This window comes from Hibiscus syriacus, unplaced genomic scaffold (genome assembly GCF_006381635.1).
Source record: "Hibiscus syriacus cultivar Baekdansim isolate YM2019G1 unplaced genomic scaffold, ASM638163v2 tig00001644_pilon, whole genome shotgun sequence".
Taxonomy (NCBI): Eukaryota; Viridiplantae; Streptophyta; class Magnoliopsida; order Malvales; family Malvaceae; genus Hibiscus; species Hibiscus syriacus.
In genome coordinates this window covers 3,569,894-3,590,711 of record NW_024061878.1, presented here as the reverse complement: position 1 = coordinate 3,590,711, position 20,818 = coordinate 3,569,894, and the positions used below count along the sequence as shown (strand labels likewise).

Below are 20,818 nucleotides of genomic sequence, written 5' to 3'. Positions count from 1 at the left end.
ATGCCATCTTTTCTTTGCTTGATTTGGAGTCCCAAGAAAAAATGAGAGTTCCCCCATCATGCTCATCTCGAATTCACTTTGCATTAGCTTAGAAAATTCTTGGCAAAGAACATCATTAGTAGAACCAAATATTATATCATCAACATAAATTTGTACTACTAACAAATCTTTACCTTTATGTTTTAAAACTAATGTAGTGTTAACCTTCCCTTTTGAAAAACCTTTTTTCAATTAAAAAGTTTGACAATCTTTCATACCAAGCTCTAGGAGCTTGTTTTAAACCATAAAGAGCTTTTGTCAATTTAAAAACATGATCCGAAAATTTTGAATCTTCAAAACCTGGAGGTTGTTCCACATACACTTCTTGTTTTATAAAACCATTTAAAAATGCACTTTTAACATCCATTTGTTACAATTTAAATTCATTGAAACATGCAAATGCTAATAACATTCTAATTGCTTCCATCCTAGCTACGGGAGCGTATGTTTCATCATAGTCTATGCCCTCTTCTGGAGTATACCCTTGAGTAACAAGTCTAGCCTTGTTTCTCACTATATTACCACTTTCATCAAGCTTAATCCTAAATACCCATTTAGTACCTACAGTAGATTTATTACTAGGCCTTTCGACTAATGTTCATACTCTACTTCTCTCAAATTGATTTAACTATTCTTGCATAGCCATAATCCAATGTTCATCATTTAATGATTTTATAATTTTCTTAGGCTCTATGCATGAAAATAAATGCAACATAATTACATATATTTCTAAGAGAAGATCGAGTTGTTACCCCTTTGGATGGATCACCAATTATTTCACCATCCTTGACATAGTTGTATTCCCTTGGGTAAGAGACTTCCCTTTCTTTAATGGTTGGATTCTCGAGGGGATCATGAATTTCCTCATCTTTTTTTTCTTCCTTTGATGATGGTTCTCCAATGTCATGTCTAATGTCATGTGAATTTATAATACCTACATCATCATTCACATAAGAATCCTTCCTCGGAAGGGGATTATCATCGAAAAACAACATGTATAGACTATTCTACAACTAATGTTCTTTTATTAAATACTCAATAAGCTTTAGAATTTAAAGAGTAACCCAGAAAAATTCCTTCATCACTTTTAGCATCAAATTTGCCAAGATTTTCTTTACCGTTGTTTAAAACAAAACATTTACATCCAAAAGGATGAAAATAACTAATTTTAGGCTTTTTATTTTTAAAAAGTTCATATGGAGTTTTCTTAAAAATAGGCCTAATCATTACTCGATTAATAATATAACAAGCGATATTTGTGGCTTCCGCCTAAAAATATTTTGGCAAATTGTTTTCACAAAGCATGGTTCTAGCCATTTCTTCTAAAGTTCGATTTTTCCTCTAAACAACTCCATTTTGTTGAGGAGTTCTAGGTGCTGAAAAATTATGGGAATCTAGTTTAGGTCAGTTGCTTGGAAATTGAACTCTATGGATAAGATTTTTTAACTTTCAACAACACCTGGACTATAACAGGTTCTTCTTGACAAACTTAAGAAATTGAATTTGTATCCCAGAATGTAATTATATACGTATACAATAAAGATTGAGTTATCCTTCTAGAGCAATTGGTTAAATGCCCTGACTTTATGGATAGATTCAGCTAGCCCGATAAGGGCGATAATATATATACAATAAAGCTGAATTCATCTAGCAAAATAATGGCTAATTAGATCAAATTTACTAAATAAGGAGTTTCGGTAAAGATGGACTAAGGGAGTTAAGGAACACATGGTATATTCAATTTCACACAAGCACTCAGAAATTTCATTTTTAGACAGATATTTTTATACTGCCTTTGTTAGAGGAATCTACAAAGCTTGAACAAGTGGAAGATTTCAGAGAACTAAAATAGAAGTTTTCTAAAAGATTTAGCAATTGATTATGCTAGTTGCGACATTTTGTTTGCACCCAATTAAATGACAAACCATAAATAAGGGGCATGTATAACATTCCAAAGAGCATGGACAAGAAGAAGGAATTGATGGCTGAAACCTTAGAAAATAGGAAGTCAACCTGAAACCAACCCATCAATTTTGATTCTTGTCAAATAACTATAACTTTGAAAATATTAAAGAGTTACTGATTCTTTTTATATTCTGTGAACTCATGTTTATGATTCGCTTCAATTGTGAGCCTCAATTAAGAGGCAATACTTTATAAAATTCTTTCATTCTTTGATTTCTAAAATAAAAAATGAGAAAAACATTTTCAAATAAGACAGTCTCAAATGAGAAAGGTCCTTGAAGCAGGTGAGGCTCATTCTGTCTCTATTGGAAAAAAGAATAAGCGATACCAAAATAATGAAGCATTCCACAATCTTGAAAGCAAATGGTCCGAGAGATCAGAAAGACTGGAGGATAGAACTTGTGACACTTCCTTGTGAAGTTGTCAGTAACCCGCCAAAAAGTAGAGGATTGCCCTATTTGAAAGGGGAACATATCCCAGTGCATAGCAAAAGTGCAAGAATGTGACCAATCAAGGATGAATTTTGGCACCCCAAATAGGGAGGAGCCATGAAAATACCCACCTTGGGGCATGAACAAAAACCCAGATCACGTTGAGATAACAAAATTCAGACCGATAAGGCATTGAGAGTGAGTCTCATGACTTGGGGTGTCATGGGGAGGACCATGATTTTGAGCAGAGCTTACCGTGTAAAGCAAACCAGTCGAGCATCAATTAACGACATAGTCCTAGAAAAATAACTCTGACAGCGCAATTGAGTCAAGGAAAGAAAAGGGCATCGGGGTCATATTTCTAACCGTAGCAAGAATTCAAGAAATAAAACATTTCTTCTGAGACTTTAATGCATATGAGAGGCAAAGAAGATGCAAAGACATAAGGGGAACAGATGGATCTCCTAAGTTGCAAGTTACTACACTGATATATGAGTAAACCCTAGAGAAGAGTGATCAAGAGGAAGAAAACTTGGTTCTCCACATTGGAATTAAAGGCAAATTGAATCAACATTTGTGCATGCATGAGAACATCATTGCATAAAAGAAAGTGCATTATATTGCATTCACATTTCACATATAAACATATGGTTTTTATACATCTTCCAATGAAAATAGAATATTCATGATATCAAAACCCTAACAAGTCGAAGCCATAATTCAAACCTTAAATGCAGAGAATCATGTTTAGGGAGGCAGACTCCATATTCGATGGTTGCGAGATGAGTTTCCACAAGAAATCGATTTTCAAAGATTATCTTGAAAACCAAATCTTCAAGCATAATTTTTAAATGTTCAAACATATACTAACAAGTGGTAATGTTTAATTTTCAGCTTTTATATTCTCCAAGACAAGAGAAGCGAATCGAACTCGATTCAATCTTTTCTGAGTGATAGTGGAATGAATCAATGTCCCCATATCTAATTTTTCCTCAAGAAAAAGTGGAACAGATCTCTCTCTTCCAAGATTTGATATTCCCTGAGTAACAGTGGAACAAGTCTTCCTCGATTCAATCTTCCCTGAGTGACGGTGGAATAAATCAACTCCCCTAGATATGATTTTCCCTCAAGAAGAAGCGGAAAATATCCCTCACTTTCAAGATTTAATATTCCCTGAGTAACAGTGGAACAAGTCTGCCTTGATTCAATCTTCCCTGAGTGACAGTGGAATGAATCAACTCCCCTAGATATGATTTTCCCACAAAAAGAAGCGGAATAGATCTCTATATTTCAATATTTGATATTCCCTAAGTAACAGTGGAACAAGTATGTCTCAATCAATCTTCCCTGAGTAACAGTGGAATGGATCAACGTCCCCATATATGATTTTCCCTATGCAAGAAGTGGAACAATTCCCTCTCTTTCAAGATTTGATATGCCCTGAGTAACAGTGGAACAAGTATGCCTTGATTCAATCTTCTCTGAGTAATAATGGAATGAATCATCGTCCCCAAATCTGATTTTCCCTCAAGAAAAAGCGAAACAGATCCCACTATTTCAAGATTTGATATTCTCTGAGTAACAGTGAAACAAGTATGCCTCGTTTTAATATTCCATGAAGAATAGCATAATGAATCAACGTTTATCAATTTGATCTACCCTGAAGAGACAGTGGAGCAGATTCCTTATCAAATTTCAAAGAACAGATTCGGCCAGACGAAAACTCATTGTCTCTTTGTCTTTGCCTTATCTTTGTTAACATAAGAATGGGCAATGGGGATAGTTGTCGACACTCGTTTTTTATCCTTTTTTATATTATTATTATTATTTTTAATTATAATATTTATTATTTGTTTTCCTTTCTTTTCATGCTTTACAAAGCAAATCAAATCCAAATACAACAGGCCTAATCGGACCACCAATCTGACCTGACCCGAAAGCAAACTGGCCCAGTAAAAAACACCCAACTTGAATCCCAAACCCAGGCCCGATTCTACCCAACTAGTGTTTCTAAAACTATAATCTACCACAGTCATCACCAGCCGTCGCTGCCCCTGGAGCCAGCTAGATTCACCTCCACTAGAGCTAACCAAGTCTGTAGCCCATCTCTACCAGTCGACTGCCACCGTTTCTACCACCAATCGATCCCCTGCCATGTAAAAAATCCCAAGTCAGTAAGCAAGCAATACCAAATACAACACTACACGCAAAATCATTTATTTGTAATGATTTCATACAAAAAAACAAAAAATATGTAAATCAGGTTTATATAAACCCTAAATTCCAATGTAAAAGTCTCTCTTCCCTCTCGTTTTTTTTTTCTCAAAAAAACAAATAAAAGAAAACAAAAATAAGAACATTTTTTGAAGGTATTTCTTTAGTTCATATTTTTACAGTTTTGAACCCCTAAAAAAGGATAAAAAGCAAAACATTATTTTGCATGTAACAAAACCATAACAGAAGGATTACATTTGTAGTTACTTGAGTCGTTGGGGTCGGTTCGTCGTCGTCGGAGCTCATGGAAGCCGAAAGGTCGAGGCCTTTTTGGGTTGTTTAGGGAGTTTTTTAGGTAGATTTAGGCTCAAATCTTTGTCCATAAGGGTAGATCGGGGTGAGAGGAGTTTTTTAGGGAAATTATGCTTAGGTCGCTTTTTTTAAAAAAAAGCTGGTAAAAATGAAAAAAAAAACAAATAGGTTGTATATATAGTACATGTTAGGGGAAATTGCGCTTAGGTCCCCCTAACTTACGTGCGTTTTTACAAAAATGTCATGTGTAGGGACTTTTGTCATAATTTACCCATTTATGTTTATGCTTTGTAATTTTTTATTTAATTTCTATTTAGTTCCCCTAGTTTAGTCGTGCTTTTGCATGTTAGTCACCTGTAGGGACTGTTTTTGTGATTTACCCATTTTTATGCATATTTGTTAGGGTTATTTTCTATTTGGTCCCCTTATATTTATGTATGTTTTGCATTTTGATCATGTATAGTGGCTTTTTAATTTTTTTTAAATGCTTAGGGACTGATTTAATAATTTCCCCTTTTTATTTCGAATGTGTATTTTAGGTTAGGAAAAATGGAATATTTATGAAATAGCCTCTATAGTTTCTGCATGTTTATATTTTGAACCCGAATATTTTTATTTATTTTAATTTGGCCAAGCAATTTTAATTTATTTTAATTTAGTCCCCATGTTTTATTTATTTTTATTATTTGTAATTTTAGCACTCAATATTGAAAATGCTCATTTTAGTCACTTGTATACTTTATTTTGTTTTAATTTTGGCATGATGGTTTGATTGTTTATGTTTTAGTCCTATTTTATTTTATTTTATTTTATTTTTTGCATGTTGCTTGCATGTTAGTTCATTTTAGTCCTAATTAATTTCACATGATACGCTCATAAGCATCATTGGCCTCGAATAGAAATAAATTGACTAAGGGTAATATTCAATCATTTTAATATTATCGTAAAGTGACTGTCTTAACGTATAAGAAAGTTACTTTCGATAATTTTAAAATGAAAGTCTATCCTATTTAGTGACACGAATTAAATCGATTTCATTTTTAAAATTCAGGGATTCGGAAATAGACCATGTTCTTTTAATTAAATTCATTGAGAAAAGATTGTTAGATCGAATCTAAGGTCTCGTCTCAAGATATTTAAATAATTTAACATCCTTATTCTTATTAAATATTGGTAAAATAAATAATTAATTATACTTGCTTGTTATATGCTTTCAATTTGCTTTATTTTTGCATGTGTTTTCCCAATAAGTTTTCGAAATAATAACATCCGAATCGATAACATGAATATTAATATTTTTCATTTCGGTCGGAGTAATAAATGGTTGTTTTAAAGCATGAGATGTCATTTATTCTCGATTGGAAATAATTTGATATTGTCGTTTTCTCTCGAATTAATATCAATTTTTAAGATGGAATATTGATATCTCTTCATTTCGATTGGAGAAATGACTACTTTAAGGTATGAGAGTCATTTATTATCGATTAGAAATCATTAGATATTATCGTTTTCACTTGAATCGATGTCGAATTTTAAGACGAAATAGTAATATCTCTTTATTTCAATTGGGGTAATAAATGATTGTTTAATGCACGAAAGGTCATTTATTATCGATTGGAAATAATTAAATATTATCGTCTTCACTCTTAAAATTATTTTGGTTTTTGTTATTTTGAATTAATAGTGATTTTTAGAATGGAATTTTAATATTTCTTTATTTCGATTGGAGTAAGAATTGATTGCTTTAAGGTATGAGAGATTGATTCTTCTCGATATGAAATAATTAAATATTATCATGTTTCGTCCAAAAAAATTCAAAGAATATTATTTTTAGGGGATCTTAAATTAAATTAGACTTGAACTTGTAAATTTCATTGCAAAGACAATTAATTAATCGACTAGGTATCGATTTAGGGTGTTGTGGGGGTGTTAATCATTCCTCACACGTAATCAACTCCCGAACTCGAATTTTTGTAACGCATACCGCAAGTTTGTTGTTTTAATTAAAATTAATATTTTATTAAAATGACAAATACGTTTTGGGTGCCCAATCACACCTTAATCAATGATTGGTGGCGACTCCTCAAACCACGTTTTATCATTAACTGGTCACCAAAGAAATATTTCGAAACGAGACACCTTTTTCCCCTTTGGAAAAAAAAGGTTTCGACATTCATAATTAGAAGGCGGAGACATATATACCTTTTCAGCAAGATACCCATTGAGAAAAGCAATGTTGATGTCTACCTAGCGGAGGCTCTATCGTTTTTCCACAACAATAGACAAGATTGTTCGATCAATGGCCAAATTCACCACAAGACTAAACGTCACATTATAATCATGACCAGCTTGTTGCAGGTAACCTTTGGCCATCAATCGAGCTTTATGGAGAGCCACTATCCCATCAACAGTTCTCTTTATCTTGAAGATCTGCTTGCAACCAACTTCCCTACAATGAGCATGTAAATCAATAAGAATCCAAGTATTATTTCGTAGTAAATCATCATACTCAATTTGAGTTGTCTGCTTCCAGTGAGGATTCTAAATAGCCTCTTCAATGGTTGTAGGCTCATCATCAGAACCAAACTGTTTTTACACAAGAAACATCCTCAGTTTACGAATCTCACTCTTATTCCTTGTAACCATGAGATGATGACTGTTAACAGTCGAGCCTCCTACATCAACACCAACATCATTAAGAACTTCATTAAGAAATTTTAAACCAGAAGCAACATTATAAAAAAAAATGTCATCCACGGATGGAAGACTTTGTGGACTTCCATCAATATCTACAAGACCACCAGGAACATCACCAGTACCATCATCAGTTTCTACAACCTTATTAGAAACATCACATTGACACACAACATTAGAAATATATTCATGCAAAACACCAATACTAGGAAAATTATCAACAAAATGATGTAGAGCCCCTACGAGAAGATCAATAGCCATTTCAGGTAGGTCTTCAAGAAACATGGAAACAGGAACCTTAGAAGCCTGATCAGAATCAACAGTAGTAACATTTGGTCCCTTAACCAGTTTTAGTGTCATTTTACTTGGGTTTTTATTTTGTTGCCTATTATTTTAGAATTGTTTCAATTTTATTCATTTTCATTTTTTATTTCTAATTTAGTTATGAATTTTCAAATTGTTTTTGTTTTAGCTGATTAATTTATTTTTTTCTTCTGACATTTTTGTAACAACCCGAATATTTACAAAATAATATTAATTGAAATTGGAGGTAAATTGTGAAAATGGGTGAAATTAAGTGACTAAATTAAAATTTATGGAAACTTGTATGCCATTTTTGAAGTAAAGGAAATTCAGGGACCAAGCCCTTAATTTCCCCTAAAACTGTCGGTAGGCTTGATGATTTAAGCGTGATTTCTGATTTACAATCAGAAATCACAAATGCTATTCCTTCAATTTTCTTCCTCTCACACCTCCACTTTCAAGTCCGATCCAAACGCCGTCCGAATTCCGATCGTTGTTTTGAAACCACCGTTGTGTTCATCATCGAGCGAGGAACAAACCCTTCAAATTAATTGAAGCGAAACGCGGCCAAACGTCGGGAATTTCCAGTCAAAGTAGCGACGGTTTTGTTAGCTCTATCGCCGAGGAAATCTTAAATTCACCGCTGATCGTTGCTCCGTTTACGACACCTCCCGCACCATCGTGTTCCTTGTGCCGTTCCGAGTTCACCGGTGTCAACCTTGTCCGCCGTAAACGGCGGCGCGTGAGGAGGTGGTGCAGTCAAAGATTCGGCCGATTTGAAATCGAGCTCTCCGCCGTTCAAATATTTGAACCGATCGTTGTAAGTATCTCGAAATCGCTCAAAAATAATTTTTAGAAATTTTTCCGGGATTTTTAGGGCCCCGGAGGACGCCTCACGCGCCACACGCGCCGCCGCAGGGCGAGTGGCTGCTGGAAACCGGTTCTGACCGGTTTGACCGGTCTGAACCGGTTTGACCGGTCTGACCCGACCCGACCGTTGACCGTTGACCGTTGACCGTTGACTTTCTTTTACCAAAACTTAAAATGGCTTTGACCGAGCATTAAACGACCGTTAATCTTTTCCGAGTATACCTATCCTGATAGTTTTCGACGTGCCGAATCCGTTTCCGTGGTCCGTTTTGTCAAATTCGAATCCGAAGGTCTCCAAATCTACTGTCAAAGTGGTTGACTTTGACTTTGACCAAGAATTTGAATTTTTGAAAAGTCATACTTTATGTTTTTCGACGCCCTGATTCCGATTCCGCAATCCGTTTGGCCAAATTCAGACTCGAAATACCTCAAATTGATAGTCAAACCCGAAAAATGCGTATATACTTAAGAAGTTTAGCTGTGAACAATTAAATAGGATTTGAGACTGATAAATATTATTGTTTGAAGGTACAAGAGACTCTCCGGATCGTTCGACAGCTCGACCCAGCTCTTCTAGATCAGTTAAACCACGTGTGCCAGTATTCACCCGTTCGAAAACTGTAGCAGATCGTGGTGAAACCAGCAATCAGTAGATTTGTTATTTGAATCTATTGTCGAGGTGTGTTCCCTACTTATTACTGAACTGTTTTATTGGTTTTAATATATGGTACACCGAATTCATTGGTTATTGTTTTATGGATGCACCAATTTAATGTGACAATTTATGGAATATGGCTGCTATCTAATTTTTGTTTTGAAATGGTATATGATTACCATGTTTTTGGATTTATGGAATTTATGTCACGGTGCAATTGAATTTTGGAATTGAATTACGATGGAATAGCTCTGATCAAGCTAAATGGGCCTAATGTGACTCTTGAGGGCCCAAGATGTTTCATTAGGTCGGCTTTCCTTTGCTGTGTGCTTTGGGTAAGCTATATGGACTTATTGACTTGGGCTTAAGGATACAAGCTTCAGAGCCTATCCTTAAGTCGGCTTTCTTTTTACTATGTGCATAAAGTAAGCTATATGGAAAATAATTTTGAGAACTATTGATGGTGTACCAGAAAAGGGTTTAAACTATGATTTTCAAAAGTTAAACTCTTTTACGAATTTGTGAGATTACTGGACTATGATTTGTACCTATTGACATTTTATGGAAATGTTGGGACACACTGAGCCTAGCTCACCTTTTGAAAATGTTTTCCCCCTTTCAGATACTGTTGGTTAGATACCTCGGTTCGAGCACTTGGAGGATCAACATATCTCTTGAAGTAAATCAGAATGTAATGTTTTTATCTTGCAAGTTGACTTTATTTTGGTGACATGGACCTTATTTTAAATATCGGATTTTATAATGATGACTCTTTTGCTAGTATTGCTCGGTTTATTGGGATTTTGAATTTGAAGACATGTTTTAAATTAAATTATTATTTATTGGTACTATATTTACGAGTTGGATTTTGATAGTATAATTTGTTTATAATTTCATGTTATTTATAATGTGATTTTATATTGATAGAATAACGATTTCGGAAAATGTCTTTAATAATCATAATGTGATCCACTAGACTTAGTCGAAACGCATAGGTCGGGTCTAGGGGGTTACATTTATTGGTATCAGAGCTTTTGGTTTTTAACCCTCGGACTGTGTATGAGTCCACATTGAAAATACGGTTTTGAAATATTTTACAAAACGAGTTACTAAGGCCATGTCACAAAGTTATTAAGATTTTGTTTTCATTTTAGATCTAAGTTTTACCTTTGTTTCCATTTAATCCCTATCTTTTGTATTAGTGTTTTCACATTTACCAAGTATGGTTTCTGTTTGTTTCATTTTCATCCATGAGTGTTTTTCTTAGTTTCATTTTGAGTTGTTATATTGGCATTCATTATATTTAAGTCCATTTTCTCTTATTTTCTCTTCTTTTGAGTCGAGTCGAGCATTGTTATATATATATATATATATATATTATGATTTTGATTTAAATATTACATATATGTATTATATGATTAGGGCTGTAAACGAGCCGAGCTCGAGTATTGTTGAGCTCGACTCGACTCGAAAATTCTAAAATAGAGCTCGACTCGAACTCGAACTCGAAATCGTGAATTAAAGCTCGTAAATGCTCAAAAAGTAAAAAAAAATCTTAAACTTAACTCGATTAAAGCCTCAAACTCAAACTCAAACATAAACCTTAAATACATGAAAACATTATACAGCTTTTTTTTAAATCAACGCATAAATGTTAATATTATTAATAGTTTATTTTTAAAAAATGAAATCTTAATATATTATATTTTTGAGTGGCTCACGAGCTTTTTGAGTTGAGTATTAAGTAGCTTGTTTCGGCTTGTTAAGAACTCGAGTCGAACCCAAGCTTGAGTCGAGTCCATTTGAGTTGAGTATTTATCGAGCTTTGACTGAGTTGATCTTGAGCAACTCACAATCTTTCTCGTCTCATTTACAATCTTATATATGATATTATACTATTTTTATATATTATATATTTATTGGGTAAACTATATCAGTGACCACCTAACTATAGCCCAATTATTTAAATGCATTCAATCAAGTCACTGCTGTTAACATTTAACGGAAGTGATAATGCGGCAATTAATAAAATTGGTATAATTACACATTTGGTCATTATTACTTATATATTCTATCAATTTAGACCTAATTTTAATAAATTAAAATAAATTTAATCTTTGAATTCGATTATGATATGTGTCATTAATGCCAAATATCATGACATGTGTTGCCACCCAATTGGAGGATTTAATTTATTTTAATTTTATATATTTAGTTTTCACCAATCATAAGGTAACACGTGTCACCCTCTTGTAGAAAGAAAATTAAGAATTATAAAGGGGGACACGAGATTCGAATCAGCAACCCTTGGAGGAGAAAGGAGAAGCCTAACCACTAGGCCAAGTTCATATTTTGTTTTGAAATAGACTACATATTGTATATATCTTGTTTCTTAGTATAATCTTAAATTCTTAATCTTAAATTTTTTTAACTTAACTTAAATATTTAGCTTTTATTCTTATAGTATTTTAAATTAAGATAAAAAAATATTTTTATAGTTAAGATAAAAAATAAAATATATTTCTTAAATTAAAATAAGAATAAAATATACATTTTGAAATTAGAATAAAATATATATTTTTAAATTAAGATAAGAATAAATAATATTTAATCATTTAAGGTAAGAATATAATATATATATATATAATTTAAATTAAGAATAAATATATGTAACAAGTTAAAATAAAAACAAAATATATTTTTAAGTTAAGGTAAGAATAAAATATATTTTATGAGTTATGATAAGATCAAAATAAATAATATTAAGAATTTAAGATTATTATAAGAAATAAGATAGATACAATATGTAGTCTATTTTAAACAAGAAAATGAATTTGTCCTATTTTCCCCATGAGGGTTGCTTGTTCGAGTCTCATGTCCCTCCTTTACAATTCTTAGTGACATGATATTGGCATTAGTGACATGTTGTATAATCTGATTCAAAGATTAAATTTATTTTAATTTATAAATTTAGGACCAAATTGATAGAATAAATAAGTAACAATGACCAAATATGTAATTATACTAATTTTATTAATTGTCACGTTAACACTTCCATTAAATGTTAACAATAAGTGGCCTAATTGAATGCATTTATATAGTTAGGTGACCTAATTGATAAAAAATCAAAATTGGATATTAAAATGAAAAGATGCTATAGTTAGGTGGTCACTGATAAAGTTTACCCATATTTTTATACTATTTATATGTTTATAAAGTCCGTATAGTACCTTTTGAATTTTTATAATTCTATATGTATATAAAATATAGTATTATTTTTATTTTCCTTTATAAAGGAGAAACATTACTTTGTAAACACATACATGTTTCATGGTTTCCTATCAAATACCTTAATGTTGTAAGCATTTTGTTTACATAAATACGCGCGCATCATTTCAAATACCTTATCAATCATTGTTCAATTTTATGAAAAATACAAATTTAAGAATTAAATTGAACAAATATGAGATTGCAAATAAAAATTTAAATAAATTAAACAACACACATTGATGATGGATCAAATCGAATAATTTTAAATTGTGATGTTGAAATTAATACAAAAAAGTACTAAATTATACCCATTTAAAAAGTTATGGGCCAATTAAAAAAATAGAATTAAGTAAAAAGTCTGGATCAATTTCATATGCAAATAAAATTTGGAGGACTAAATTGAAAAAATATGAAATTACAAATAAAAATTTAAATTAATTAAACAACACACATTGATGAGGGATCAAATCGAAATAATTTTAAATTGTGATGTTGAAATTAATACAAAAAAGTACTAAATTATACCAATTTAAAAAGTTATGGCCAATTTAAAAATAGAAATAAGTAATAAGTATGTGTCAATTTCAGATGCAAATAAAATTTGGAGGACTAAATTGAACAAATATAAAATTACAAATAAAAATTTAAATAAACTAAACAACACAAAAGGGATCAAATCGAAATAATTTTAAATTTTAAGGTTGAAATTAATACACAAATGTACTAAATTATACTCATTTAAAAAGTTATGGGTCAATTAATAAATATAAATAAGTAATAAGTATGGGTTAATTTCATATGCAAATAAAAAGTGGAGGACTAAATTGAATAAATATGAAATTACAAATAAAAATTAAAATAAATTAAACAACACAAAAGGGATCAAATATGAAAAATATTGTAAAATGGACTAAATTGCATTCATTTTAAAAGTTGAGAAAAAAATTAAAACAACTAATATATATATATATATATATATATATATATATATATATATATATAGTTTATATATAAAGTATATGTATTATATATATAAACTATATAGTTTATATATATATTATGTATAAACTATATATACCATGTATAAACTATAATACTATATAGTTTATATAAGAACTATTGAACTATATAGAACCTACATAGTTTATATATAAATTATATATGAATTATATATAAACTATACAATTTATATTTATATATTATATATAATTATAAATAATATATTGTATAAATTATATAGTTTATTAATATAACTATATAGTTTATATATATATATATAGTATATATGATTTAGGGTTTAGGGTTTAAATATTATGATTTAAGTATTAGGGTTTAGGGTGTATATTTATATAAACTACATACTATAATTTATATTTATATACTATTTATATAAACTATAATTTATATTTATATATTATATATGAACTATAGTTTGCATATGAACTATATATATAAACTATATGAACTATATAGTTTACATATGAACTATATATATACTAAAGTTGATATTTATATATGAACTATATTTTACATATAAACTATATAATTTATATACTAACTATAGTTTACATATGAACTATTGTTTACATATGAACTATATATATAAACTATATAGTTTACATATGACCTATATATATATATACTATAGTTGATATTTATATACTATATAGTTTACATATGACTTATATATATATATTATAGTTTATATTTATATACTATATATTATATATATAAACTATATATACTATATAGAAACTACATAGTTTATATATAAATTATATATGAATTATATATAAACTATACAATTTATATTTATATATTATGTATAATTATAAATAATATATATTGTATAAATTATATAGTTTATATATATATATATATATAGTAATATGGTTTAGGGTTTATATTGATATCGATATCGATATCGATATGATATCGATATCGATATCGATATGGATATTTATATCGATATCGATATTGATATCGATATCGATATCTATATTAATATAAATATCAATATTGATATTGATATTGATATTTGTATTTGTATTTGTATTTGTATTGATATTTTGTATTTGTATTTGTATTCGTATTCGTATTTGTATTCGTATTCATATTCGTATTCATATTCATATTCATATTTATATTCGTATTTGTATTTGTATTCATATTCATATTCATATTTGTATTCGTATTCGTATTCGTATTCGTATTCATATTCGTATTCGTATTCATATTCATATTTATATATAGTATATAGTTTATAAACTATATTATATAATTTATAACATATAGTTTATATTAATATTAATTACAAATTATAAACTATATTATATTAATATAAGTTAATATTAATTATAATATACAATTATTTTAATATTAATTATAAATAATTTATTAATATAAATTTTATAGGATAAGATTGAAAACTGGCGTCAAAAGTAGTCATTTTCTCCCTTTTTCCCGGCCAAACCCTCCCTCCTTTATTTTCAATCTCTCTTCTTCCCCGCTCAGCATCCAAAACCTCTCCCTTTTATCTCGTTTTTCCTCTTTCGTTGTTTCCGTGTGCCTAGTTGTCTAGTTGTTCAATTAATAAACTTGAGTATTAGCAACAATTGATATCAGGAAATTAGTGTTATATATGTCCTTCCGAAGTATAGTTTTCCATGTAGAAAGGAGAAATCCCTCTTTCAGAGCCGAAGAGAAACCCTAACGACACTTTGCTTCCAACTTTGAACTGCGGCTGCTCAAATTTTCGCATTCCCAGGTAAACTTTACATTCCTAGATTTCCTGGACTTTTATTTGCATTTATAGTGTTGTGGGTGTTATTTTTAATCGTTATACGGACTGGCTTTTTTAGTAACAGGCGAAACGATGTCTTCTGTTAGTGAACTGCTTGCTCTTACGCTGCTTTGATTCTCCACGACGATGGCATTCCCATTACCGTATCCTCTATGCATTTTTGTTTTATGATTCCCCGATTTAGAGTTTGAAGTTTATTTTTATTTCTAATGGGATTTTGATTATTGTTATTGGAAGAATTAATTACCCGTAGATTTGGGAAGTTGGTTGTTTTCTTTAACTTTTGCTAATAGACTGAGAAGATTGCAACTTTAGTTAAAGCTGCTAATGTTTCGGTTGAATCTTATTGGCCAGGTTTGTTCGCTAAGCTTTTCGAGAAGTGTGACATTGAGAATCTTATAACCAATGTTGGTGGTGGTGGCACTCCGGTTGCTGCTGCGCCTGTTGCTGCCGCTGGTGGAGGCGGTGCTGCTGCTCCACCTCCTGCTGAGGAAAAGAAGAAGGTTGGACTATAAATCACTAATGAAGAAGCAGATGCATTTCGTTTGTCACCATTTATTCTAATGTGCGATATTTTTTTGGTTATTCTGCAGGAAGAGCCAGAGGAGGAGAGCGATGATGATTTGGGATTTGGTTTGTTTGATTAGAAAGCTCCTTTCAGTTCCTGTTTTGGTCACATTACTGGTTTAATGCTTTAAGCTTTGAGAGTAGTTGTTGTTTTGAGTTTTATCTGTATTAGTATTTGTCTGTTTTGAGTAATCTTCCTTTAAGAATTGTATGTTTGAGTCTCTTTTTTATATATACAAGTCTTCTAAGACCATTTTTTCCATTTTGGAGTGTTGAATTTATGTTGGTTATTTCATTGCAATGCATGATTTGGTGCTTAGTTTGTTGTTTTGATCTGTATCTGTGAGTATCGGATATATGTGTTATCACTTTTTCATACGCATGCCATGAGTATTGGATATATATATCCTCTGGCATTGAGGATCACACGTTTCGTATGCATGCTTAAATCTGATAATATGTATATCCTCTAGTATAATGCCGACTATTTTTTGACATTGTCGTTTGTTCTTAGTATGTTTTGGTAAAATGTTTTGATGGCAACTGTTGTCAATGAAATGATGCTTGGTAGGTGTAGAATCGAAATGGGCATTATTAATTATTAGTATCAGACTATTCCTTGAACGCATTAGATTTGATAATCTGTGTGTTTATGTTGCATTTGTACATTTTCATGTTATAGTCATTTTTGACATTATATATCTAATGTTAAGTTTATTAGGGACAAATGCTTGCACAAATTGTAAGGTTTCATAAAGTCGGAAATGTTTGGCACTGTTGGCCATCGAATTCCCTTTGGCTTTACCACTGATTGTATGTTTCCTTAATGCATGATGCTTGCTGAATTGATGCAATGATGTTTGTTGAATTGGTACATTGATGCTTGCCGATTGCTACTATCTATTACTCACTAATGCCTTGTAAATTATTGTTGTTGGTCTGACTTAAATCAATTTTTGAACCTTATAAATTTTTATCTAAATAGTTATTCATGTGGAATTATGTTGGTGGCATTTTGGCTTTTAAAATTAGAAAGTTGCCCATAATTAAACATATTGACATCATTTAGGTATAAAGGCTCGATAATGATATTTCTGGTAGTATAGTTAGGCTTTTAACCTTGTAAAAACCTTAACTATAAGAATTTTAACTATAAGATCTGAGAGCATTTATTCCAACATAAATTAATTTTTTTAGTTGATTTTATTGTAATTTTAGTGTTTGTAAGTGTAATAAAAATAATTTCATTTATAAATTTTTTGTTTTAGTATTTGTAATGTTATTCAAGTTTCAAATCTTTAATAAGTTCATCATTTCAACTAATATCTTTTTATTTTAAATTTCAAGTTAAGTTATACTTAAATTATTAGTTAATTTTCACATTAAAAATAAATTAGATTTATGAATATTTTAACTAAATTTATATAATTTAATAAAATCATGTTCAATAAGACAATATTTAAATTTAATTTAGTGATTATAAATAAAATTTATAATATAAGAATTATAAAAAATATAAAGAATTGTAATTAATATAAAAACTAAATTTAGTTATCATAAGTTTATTATAAATTTAAAATAACATAATTATATTAATTGTAACTTATTACTTATAAGTCATGATAATATCAAATCACTTTAACGTGTCAGATCATTTAAAGGTTGAGTCAATTACATGTCAGGTTCATAACAGGTCAGATTGAAAACAGGTCGGGTAATACCAGTTATTTATCAGGTCACTCTCGGGTTTGGGTTCATATAAGTCGGATGTAATTCGGGTTCGGGTATCATATTTTCGGTTCAATTCGGGTTCAGGTCGTTCTCAGGTCGGATGCAGGTCGGGTTCAGATCCACAATTTCCAGGTCCAATTCGGGTTCAGGTCAACACCAGTTTCGACTCAAGTCGGTTTCGGATCGTCACAGCGCAGGTCAAAAATAGTTTTAACTCAAGTAAATTTCAGTCAATTTTACAGGTCGGGTCAGTTTTTTACACCCCTAGTACTGGGTGATGTCTATATTCATAGCACTAAAAAAACAAAGATCAAAATAATTATTTATTCGGGTATAATTTTGTTGTTATGCCAAAAAAATTTAACCTCCTTGTTCGACCGGAATCAGATTGAGGTTCAGTAGAGTAGGAAGCTATACTGTCTATACATCCAACCAGAATATTGAATTTTGTAAAGTATTATAACCTGTAAAATGGTGGATCTAGAAGCTAGACAATAATGGAGTTTATTTTCCACTCAGACTGAAGACAACTTGAGCCACCAAATATTGACTATGGAAAAAGTAGATGCTTCCATGTTCCAAGGACATAGCTTTAATTTTGTTAGAAAAGTTGGACAATTTTGAAGTGCAAATTGACATTGAAAAATACGTATAGAAATAAACAACTCTTAATATCCATTCATCTCTTCTAAGTTCATTTTCATTATCCACTCCACTTTACCATTAACTTGCTGCACCAGGAACGAAGAAAAATCAATGGAGAAACAAGGGAAATCGGGTCATTTGGTGCTTGTTATGGTACCCTTTCAAGGCCACATAACACCCATGCTCCAGCTAGCTACTACCTTACACTCAAAGGGCTTCTCAATCACCATAGTTCACCCTGAATTGAACTCTCCTAACCCTTCACAACACCCCGAGTTCACCTTTGTATCGATCCCGGATAAGCTCACAAAATCTCAACTCTCAGATAAAGATGCTGCTGGTCTCATGCAGAGTCTAAACAAGAACTGTAAGGCACCATTGCAACGATGCCTCGAAAAGATACTGCACTCTCAGGGTCATATTGCTGCCATCATCTACGATACGCTCATGTTTTGTGCTCAAGCTATTGCCGACGATCTTCGGCTACCTGCGATGACTCTGCGTACGAGTTCTGCTACAACATTGTTATTGTATTATGTGTTTCCTGAACTTGATGAGAGAGGTATACTTCTTTTAATGTTCGGTTTCAACAAGTTCTACACATGATGATCAGTTGCATGTTAAAATTTATGTACAGATTTTATTTCGAAGATTGAATCACCAGGGCTTCAGGCTCTTCAGCTTCAACACTTCCGCGCATTACTATCACAGAATCCAACCGAAGCGATGGTGGAATTCAGAGCCACATTCATGAAGGCCGTGATGAGCTCATCAGCTATAATTGTGAACTCAGTGTACTTTCTTGAGCAAGAAGCAATTTCAAAGGTGAAAAAGCTCTTCCCAGCTCCAATTTTCACCATAGGACCATTACACAAATTAGCTCCAACGATATGCAGCTCATTGTTAACCGAAGATTATAAATGCATCAGTTGGCTTAACAAACAAGCCCCCGAGTCCGTCATCTACGTGAGCTTCGGTAGCATGGCGAGCATCGATAAGCAAGAACTAACCGAGGCAGCTTGGGGGCTAGCCAATAGTGAACGACCCTTCCTCTGGGTGGTGAGACCTGGTATGGTTCACGGCTCAGAATGGATAGAACTATTTCCAAACGGGTTCCAGGAGAGTGTGGGACAAAGGGCTTGCATTGTACCATGGACGCCTCAAAGGGAAGTGTTGGCTCATGCTGCAGTGGTGGATTTGGAGCCACTGTGGCTGGAATTCAACCGTGGAGAGTATTTGTGAAGGGGTGCCGATGCTATGCAAGCCTTTCTTTGGAGACCAACACTTGAACACAAATTACATTTGTAATGTTTGGAAAATAGGTTTGGAATTGCATGAGCTAGAAAGATGGAACGTAGAAAGAACAATTAAAAGACTGATGGTGGATATGGAACGTAAGGAGATCAGAAGGAGAGCTATGGATTTGATGAAGGAAGCTGCTCTTAGTTTAATGGAGGGAGGTTCTTCAAGCTGTTCTCTCCATGATTTAACAAACCAGATATCATCAGTTTCAGGCACTTGAAACTGATCATCCTTGTACTTTAATTTTATAAAGTATGGCATTTGTGAGTTGTGTTTCTTATTAATAAGCCGGGATGATGAGAAAGAACGAACATTTGCAGCATTAATGTATTGTTTTTTCTAAACATTTCGCATTATTAAAAGAGAGATTTGTGGCGTAGTGGGGGAAGAAGATAAAGGAAAGTCCTTGAAAGAATCCCATAGGTCAAGAGAGAAGGGATCGAAGACGCTGCTCCTCCATTTGTCCAATTTTTTTTTTGGAGAAAACATTAATTCAAAAATTAAAACAGTAATGATAATCGTAATAGATTATAGGGTAAATTATACAAATAGTCAATTTTATTTGAGTTTTCTAAACTTATGATCACTGGATTCAAAAAATAAAATATATGGTCATTGAGAATTTAACTTCCGTTAGTTTGTGATGTGACACATTAGTAAAAAAAAATTATTTTTATTTTAATCCCTGAAATTTAGATAAAATATTAATTAGAGACCTTTTTATAAATTTAAAATAGTTTAGGGACAAAGTTTTAATTTACTCTTTTCATTATACTTTTCTTTTTCCCCTGGCCTCCCCACTTGCACTGCCGTTCATCATCTTCGTACATCACCACTAGTTTTGCTACCAACTAGAGACAGCAATTTGGAATCTGCAATAAGTCGATTCATCCTTTTATTTTTCATCAAACCCCATTAATTGCATTACAATTTAAAGCCCTAAACAATAGACAGGTTTACGTCTACAGATTCAACAAAAGAAGGGGGGGGGGAAAACAACCACACATTGATAAACAA

General features: G+C 31.6%; 2 pseudogenes; both read left to right on the top strand.

Moving 5' to 3' along the window:
- Window positions 1–15,628: 15,628 nt before the first annotated feature.
- Window positions 15,629–16,388, top strand: LOC120128829 (annotated as a pseudogene).
- A 2,176-nt stretch (window positions 16,389–18,564) lies between these two features.
- On the top strand, window positions 18,565–20,091 carry LOC120129353 (annotated as a pseudogene).
- Window positions 20,092–20,818: the final 727 nt, after the last annotated feature.